Source organism: Halichoeres trimaculatus, unplaced genomic scaffold, assembly GCF_033239565.1.
Source record: "Halichoeres trimaculatus isolate MK-OKI-2021-1 unplaced genomic scaffold, fHalTri1.1 fHalTri1_scaffold_7, whole genome shotgun sequence".
NCBI classification, from domain to species: Eukaryota; Metazoa; Chordata; class Actinopteri; order Labriformes; family Labridae; genus Halichoeres; species Halichoeres trimaculatus.
In genome coordinates, this window is record NW_027437185.1 from 26978478 (window position 1) to 26985828 (window position 7351).

A 7351-nucleotide genomic window follows, 5' to 3' on the forward strand; every position below is an offset into this window, starting at 1 on the left:
CTCGCTAAAGGGCAAAAACTCAGGGGCAAACTTCTGATCTAAAAATATGAAGCCTATGCAGAAGTGCTAAAACTGTAGCTCTTTGAGATTCTGCTTGAAGCTTCGTAATTACTAAACTTTGTTGGCGGGCACCCTCTAGCTGTCTGCTACCAGACTAAAGGCCTGCCTCTTTGGAACTAGCCGGAGATCAAATTTCCAATATGGCCCCCATTGATGATAGGCCTCAAAAACTCTGTTTCAAGAACAAATGTATTACATGGCTTTGAAAACACTTTCCACCGCAGCCCATTGACATACTGTACGTTTGTCTATAACTATAAAGGCAGGTATCTCATACTGCCCTTCCTTTGGTCTGTGTTGACCTTCTTTGATAACCTTTAACTTGATCTTGCATGGTGCGTGCACTGCTGAAGACCCAAGTAACAAGAGTGTTTATGTTTTTATGATGAGAAATGTAACATCATCATATAGTGGTTCTGTCTGTTGAATGGCCAATCCTGAAGTTAGCAACATAATAACCACTTAAACAGATAGCAGAAGCACAAAGTAGTTAATCAATGATTTTTTTCTACAATAAGATAAGATAAGATAAGATAAGATAAGATAAGATAAGATAAGATAAGATAAGATAAGATAAGATAAGATAAGATACAACTTTATTGATCCCCAGAGGGAAAATTATTTAATTTTAATTTAATTGTAATAGTTCATTGAAGTCCTTACGAATCATTGGTACATGGTGCAGGTTTGATAAATCTCAAATAAGAAGCAAGCTTATGAACCATGTGTTTGATTGCAGTGGGAGTTTTGGATGAATATTGCAGCAACACATAAGATCACTAAATTAGCAATGCTTTTGCTGGATACACAGCTAAAAACCTTTAAAGAAAAGAATTGAGACGTGTTCAGTTTACCTCAAGTGGCCCTTGGCAAGCTGCGTGAGACCAAACTAAAGAGGTGCCTTCAGACAAGTACTACATAAGTGACATAAAATTTTAGAACCTGACAGGGTGCTTTCCAAGAAAAGTACTTCATATGCCATCTCAAGTGAGTACAAAGCTGCCAAAAGTAAAATTTCTCTCAAGGCAGTCAATTATCCCCCCCCATGTGTACATTAACTGTTTCCTGACAAATAAAAAGGTTAGATAAAGTTTGAAAACAATGAAAATCAGAATTCAAGGGAAGTCACCAAAGTATGTGCTCCAAATTAAAAACAGCGGCAAGCTCATAGTTGTTACTTAATCCAGCAGCCTCTTTGTTTGAAAAACACAACCCATGCAATCAGATTATTTGATCCATTTTGAAGTTTTTAGACCACACAGCTACACAACTCCTCCATTCTTGTATATAAACAGATAAAACAAACCCGTATAACAAAAGACTAAAGAAAATTTAATTTGAAGATTTTTTTTAATCTAAATTTTTAGATACTTCCAACTTTACCCAGGACTTTGAACAATTGCAGTTTTTCATAAACGTTGTCTTTTTAAAGTGGAACCGCGACAAAGTTGTTCGCCTTGATCCCCACACAAATATTTCCAAGAAAAACCTAACCATCTGCAGAAGTGCCTGGTGTTGTGTTCGAAACACATGAAGTGTCGTCATCTTCTAGGAATAAGTGGAGAATAAATTTAGCTCACATGGCAGTGCTTCACTCCATCACAGATTAATAACAGCAGGTTTTCCAAATGTTGATCCAAGAAGATTCTTGAGAGACGACTCCTTCACATGACTTTGAATGTCAAGGCCAACACGGATGATCTAGGATATTATACACACAGGGATATACAAAACAGACAGAGAGGCATGTGGCCAAGGTAAATGGTAGCAAGTTGGTAACTGTAAGGATCCAAGATTACTGGACTGCAATAAGACTTCTGAAGCTACACCAGTAATGTAGCGTTCTTATGGCAACACATGACTCATTACTAGATGTTTAGAGAAAATCCAAGCTCATCTTCCCTAATTGAGAAAAAAAAAGTATAAAATGACCAAAAATTATCTTGAGGCTTTAGTTTGTCTTTTTTTTCTCAGACTTCATTGTTTTTGCTTCCCCAAATCATCTCTGTGTGTTCTGTTAAAGTAATTCTGGGGTTCAGGTGGTTTTAGCACCTCATTTGACAACATTCATGGGTTTCGCCACTTTCAACGGACTATGATCACTGCCAAGCTTTTCTGTCTGGTCTTTTAAGTTCATATTTGACTTTATTTTAGGTCATAATCTTCCACCACACTTTGGAATTCAGAGCACTGGCAAATTAAATGGCTCCCTTTACTTAAGATACAATAACAGATGACAAATTTTAAACAAAAAGTGCCACAAAGTCAGTTTGTGCCAATTCTATTTGGACCAACATAAAAATGACTGGGACACAGCATAAGAAAAACAACTTTCTGGGACAACTGATAGATTTTAGAGAACACTTTACAAAGGCAGAGGCCATGTTAGAAATGAGGCGGGCTTTGGGCTCCTTTCCTGACAGCTACAGGGCATCCACTTGTCACTTAGGTGAGCTGTGCACAGCTCACTTAGGTGAGCTGTGCCTCTGATTGGTTAAACTCATGATCTTAATGACCAAAAATCCTCCTCCTCACATACAAAGCCCTCCACAACCAGGCCCCTTCCTACCTCTCCAGCCTGCTCCACCACTACACCCCCTCTCGAATCCTTCGATCATCTGAAGCCCACCTCCTCGCCGTTCCACCTGACACCAAGCACCGAACCTGGGGGGACAGAGCTTTCTCTGTTGCTGCCCCCACCCTCTGGAATACTCTACCACTAAACATCCGTACATGCCCCAACCTCTCCACCTTCAAAAAACTCATCAAAACCCACCTTTTTAAAGATGCTTTTAATGTCTGATTTGTCTCTGAGTTTACTTGGCTGTTCTTGTCTATTTTGTCTTGATTCTTCCTGCTTTATCTTCTGTGTTATTTTATATGCTTTTTTTTAAATATTTACCTATGTAAAGCGTCTTTGAGTACCTTGAAAAGCGCTCTATAAATAAAATGTATTATTATTATTATTATTAATATCTTCTACACCGCTGAGTTAGAAAAATATTCACCACAGTATGATGTGTAGGGAAATTAGCTTTATGGACAGCAGTCATTTTTTTAACCAGGCTGTAAACACGTCAGTTTTTGCTGTAAAAATCTTCTTTTTCGGTCTTGTGTGTATGGCATTTCTGGTACTGTGGGTGCAAGCCTTAAGCAGACACTTGACAAACTGTAGTTTTTAATATTCCCACAGCCAGAGGTTCCATAAAGCAAGGGCCTCAGTATTGCAACTTCCAATACAACTTTAACTGTTAAAAAGGTGTTGCATAAGCTGTCTTTTTGGACTGCAAAAATAATCAACACTAGCCAGTCAAAGGCCATCCAAAACCTTGGAGAACTGCTCTTCAGCAGCATTATCTGAACCTTTTTGATGAAAAAGTTTAGGTGAATGAATGAATGAATGAATGAATGAATGAATGAATGAATGAATGAATGAATGAATGAATGAATTAAGGCTTTATTTCGAACATGTGAGAGTAGTGTAAAAAACTAAAACAAAAGAACAAATTAAAACCCATAAATCAACAAAGAATCAACAAAGAACAAATTAAAACCCATAAATCAACTAAAACAAAACTAACTTAACATCTTCGAAAAGGAGTAGGAAGAAGCAGTAGCTTATTACCCCTTCTCCTACACTTCACAGTGTATTGCTAAAGGGGAAAAAAGTGCCCTTTCAAGATATCATTTGTAGAGTCGTATGTAATACCTCCAACGTTTTGTGTCTTGTCATTTTTGCCTAGGTTTTGCAGCTGCTTCTCTCAATGCTTTGACCGAGTTGTCAAATTGTTGATTAAATTTACTTGATAATGGTCGCTTTGTTCAATATTTGATATGTTGTGTCCCTTCTAATGTCATCTATCTGGTGTTGTGATGCTCTGAGCTCTCTGGCCCATTTCGTTCAAGCCTGCTTTTGTTCCTCTGATTTGCGTCTGTTTCTGTTGAATGTCAGAAAAACAGATCTCGAGTAATCGTGACAGGGCTGATCCAAGTAGTGATTACAGTAATGGTAATATCACATGTGTTTTTAAATCCAAACGGAAACCAAATCTAGTGCTACAACTGTTTTATCATTAAGCAGATTACCTTACAACTCCTACATTAAGTTGAAGATACTGTAGTACAGGTTTGTTTTTGATCAGGTAGGATGGAAGGAGTTAAAAGTATCATTGATGCAATAAGCCGGTAAAAGGTGAAACCAGCAGTAAAACCAACAAACTCTGAGTATTGGTGGAGTTTCTAACTGCAGGGCTGCTCTGCTGACCAGATGTATACTTATTCTTGTACAAAACAGATGAGTGTGTTACGCAAAAGACATCACTGTCCAACTTTCTATCTGGATTAGTCTTGTACTTTTTATGACCCTCCAATGGAAAGATCTTCTCAAATAGAGAGATGCTGTAATATCCACAGATATAATAAAGAAGCTAACACCTTGCATGTTGCAGTTTTCTCCTTAGATAGGGTCATATTCTGATAGTTGGTTTTACTCAGACACAATACAAAGATAAAGAATTGAATTGTGAAATGAGTCTTTTATCTTTTTTATCATAAATCTGGGCATTTTCTTTTCATGCTATGTAACTCATATATTGATTGAAATATGCAGTTAACTTGTGATAATCTGATCTATGGGAAACATGTAAACAGAGAACAGTAGTGGACCTGGAATCAGGCCTTGAGGAACACCTTAGCTGAAGTCAGCGCCTGAAACAGTGGAATAGTCAATAACAATCGAAAGGTAAGGACTAATATCTTTCATTGTCATTTTACCTCATGTTAAAATCAAGAGAAAGGTATTTTCAATTGTTGGGGCTGGGGCTATACAATTTATCTGGATTTCATAATTATCATGATCTAAACATGTTTAATAAACATAAGGTGAAAGTTCGGACTTAAATACTGTTGGATGGAGGCCTGGTCATGCTTGTCTTGCTTTCACCCTAAAATGATGCAATCAAATGTGGCCCATACAAATCATACACTTCCCTCCAATTCATGGTACCAATGTCACGATTAAAAACCTTTAGGATTTATAATAGATTAAAAAGGCATTCGTGCAAGCATTGTGTAAAACATGAAGAACAAAAGATCAATAAGGTCAGTAAGATAAAGATAATGAACACCAAGGGTGCGACAATACACAGGTGAAAAATCCCAATGTAAAGCCCTCAAGAAAGAGCAGATACTGTATAAGATTTTAACACAATTTTTAATGAGTGATACAATACTTTACTGGAAAAGTAGCCCTCAGTCAAAGGAAATTCTCAAAGTAGCCTGTTATAACCTTTGACTTCTGTCTCGCTTTTTTCCAACAACCAGTTATAATAATAATATTATTTCTTCTACAAAACCTGTGTATGCCTTATGTAGCATTCTAGCGTTCTGTAAGCAAAACACAAGGGTACTGAATATTAATTCTGTCAACACGACAGAATTGCATGTTTTGGACATTAATATAGATGTGAAACAAATGCGGTATTTGATCATAGAATCTGATGTTGCTCTGCACTATGAGGTCAACCGTGTTGAATAATCTTTCATCTGACGTCTCCATTGCTGCTGCTTTATGAGCAATTCCTCTGCAAGTTGATCAAGCATTAGGAGTTCAGGAGACTACTTCAAAATTTCAGTGACACCTTCACCTGCAGCATAAATGAGACGCTCCATGCAGAAAATGTTACACTTTCCTCTTCTTCTATTTGGCAGCTATTGCAGTGCTCTTACCGCTGAGTGACTTTTTTTCTGGCATTACGGTTGTAATATCAAACACATTCCAGTTTATGTTGAGCAGTGAGGAGCAGGGTTGTGCTTGTGAAGGTTATTTGTAGGATGAATTCATGTGCAGATAATTAGGCGCTAAGGCAAGAAGAGACCGGAGTGATTAATTTGGCCTCATGTTACACAGATAATGAATACTCCAGAGGGAAGCTTCAAATTAGTGTTTGTGAAAACTGCTTTGAACACACACACACACACACACACACACACACACACACACACACACACACACACACACACACACACACCACACACACACACACACACACACACACACACACACACACACACACACACACACACACACACACACACACACACACACACACACACCATAACTTCTGGGGTGTTCAGCAAAGATACTGACAGTAAGATAAATCAAATGAAAAATATGCAGGAGAGTAAACACAAAGCAAGTATTAACACACCTAAATGTTGCTGCAGTTTGGAGATTGGTTACAAGTGAAGTGCTGTTCTGTGTTTTATCTGCCTTAATTAACCTCCCAGTGTGTTTAAGGCAAAGACGGGAAGAAATACAGGAGTCTTCCTCCCAATGACCCCCTTCGGCAGTCAGGTTTATGGTTAGCAGTTCTCACATCCGTCATCATTATTTCATTAAAACAGAAACCTGAGAAACAACAGCTGGCAAGGCCATTCACTTAAGGGTATCACATTGTTACTGCTCACACCTATGAAAACAAAGTGTGTTCCCTATTACAGTTTAAGGACGTCACAGGAAACCAGGGAAAGGAAGAAACGGATTATGGTGTTACAGTAATCTCATTGAGAAAATACTAACTCTTATCTGACTGTAATTTGTCATAATTACAGGAGGAAGAGAGCAGATTCCAGGACCCTTAGGGTCAAGGTTACTTTGACCTTTGCTGAAGTCAAAGTGAAGGTGAAAAAGTGGATCACTTTAAGAGGTTAACTCTTTCAAAACCAAAATCCATAATTAGGAAGAGGATGATGGGGGCAAAATTTACACTAACTCATTCAGGAGAATGTAAAAGGTTGGAAAATTACATTTATTTAGTTTATTGGCCCAAAGTGGGTCCAAAACATAGCTAAAACTGAGTTGTAAAGTCTTGCATCAAGTATTTTATTGGGAACAGAAACAGTCTTCTTGTCACAAAATGCGAGTAAAAATATGTGAAGTGGAAACATGCACTTTACCTTTCAGGGTTAATAAAGACTGTACAGTATTCAACTCACAACTTTTTTTCCTCCACTTTCCCTTAAACCTCCTCAAATGTCACAATGAATCAGGCCTTTTTTTGCTTTTTGGCTCAACACACCATCATGATTCATAAAAAAAGGCACAAAAGTAATTGGCCAGAAGCTCCTCTGGAAAAAAAAAAACTCTGCCCACTGTAATGAGAAGGTAAATTTACCTCCAGTGACAGGAGCAGTGTTGAGTTATGAAGGGGACCTTTTCTGATCGTCACGTGTGGGAACTGTTGCTGAATAGTTGGCATGAAAGCACACTCTGGATGACTTCTTCTCTACA